Consider the following 1526-nt stretch of genomic DNA (forward strand, 5'->3'; position numbering starts at 1 on the left):
ACGAAAACGTTCTGTCTTCCACAGCCATGACGGTCTTCGACATCAAAATACCCGTTCTTAAGGCGTTGAAAACATTCTCTGCGCGTTCTTCCACTAATAGTTCCCTCACCATTGGTCTTACCAGCATTTGAGGAGAGACAGCCGCAGATTTATTCATGTTAAATCAGGAAATTAAAACTTCCAACAAATGGCGAGAAATGGGTACGTATAATCGAGAATAACCTTATGATGCAATCACAAATCGACTGATATCTTTATGGCATTGTTTACAGATGCCTAAGCTTATTGCATTACACCTATGACCCCTTAACCACACTTGCCTCTACTGTCATCTATTGCAAAGCGGCGGAAGCAAAGTTGTAGACCAAATATTATTTCGCAACAGAATTCATGATACAAAAATGACACAACCTTGTAGTAGCGAGGCACGAAGAAGGAGACGGAAGACTGAATATCAGTTCTCTTGTTTTTTAAAGGAAAAAGAAAGAAAATTTCGTAGGTAATTAAGACATCGAAATAAGGTTCATGCTGTGAGATATAATCTTATCGCTAATATTGTTGCAACACAACGATTTGCTTCACTGCAACAGTAAAAATGTGCAAGATCATGAAACGAGTGACTCAGTTCAATATATTTAGCTAGACGATCATGAGGAACAAATATGATAAATTGCAATTCATACAGTATACTACCATTCAAAGATGGGACACTTGCCGTAAGATGGATTGCAGACACTTGCCGTAAGATGGATTGCAGAGTACGTATAACTGTGGATTTAGTATTAGAGACGGAGAACAAGCTCACATGGATAAAAGAATTGCTTGTGTCTTTTTTAAAGAAAATTCAAATATTATTGTTTGTAAACGCATAGTGTCACGTCAAAACATGTGTCAACAGAGTGGAAGAAAGTAAAGTAAAAAACTTTGAGTGTCAGGGACAGTGGTGATCATTCTTACAGTTAAGACAGAAACATTCAGGTTCTGTACATCATCCTGAAAGCAGTTATTCCGAGAAAACGTTTCATATTTCTTCCTTCCTAAGAATTTAAATGCTCAACTATATTGAGTACCTGCCAACGGCCTTGCCGCAGTGGTAACACTCGTTCCCGTCAGATCACGGAAGTTTAGCACTGTCGGGCTGGGCTAGCACTTGGATGGGTGACCATCCGGTCTGCCGAGCACTGTTGGCAAGCGGGGTGCACTCAGCCCTTGTGAGGCAAACTAAGAAGCTACTTGATTGAGAAGTAGCGGTTCCGGTCTCGGAAACTGACATACGTCTGGAAGAGTAGTGTGCTGACCACATGACCCTCCATATCCGCATCAAGTGACGACTGTGGGCTGAGGATGATACGGCGGTCGGTCGGTACTATTGGGCCTTCATGGCCTGTTTTGGAGGAATTTTTTACACTGTGTATCTAATCATCGTATATTATCTTGGAACTCTTCCATTTGGTCCGTGTTTGCATAGAAAACAGTAATATCAGAAATTGAGTCCGCCTTGATGCAAAACACCTTGCTATTCGTTT

At 41.0% G+C, this 1526-nt stretch overlaps 1 pseudogene; it reads left to right on the forward strand.

The window, feature by feature from the left end:
- The first annotated feature begins 1072 nt into the window (after positions 1–1072).
- Positions 1073–1190, forward strand: LOC126261215 (5S ribosomal RNA; annotated as a pseudogene).
- Positions 1191–1526: the final 336 nt, after the last annotated feature.

This window comes from Schistocerca nitens, chromosome 5, assembly GCF_023898315.1.
Source record: "Schistocerca nitens isolate TAMUIC-IGC-003100 chromosome 5, iqSchNite1.1, whole genome shotgun sequence".
Lineage (NCBI taxonomy): Eukaryota > Metazoa > Arthropoda > Insecta > Orthoptera > Acrididae > Schistocerca > Schistocerca nitens.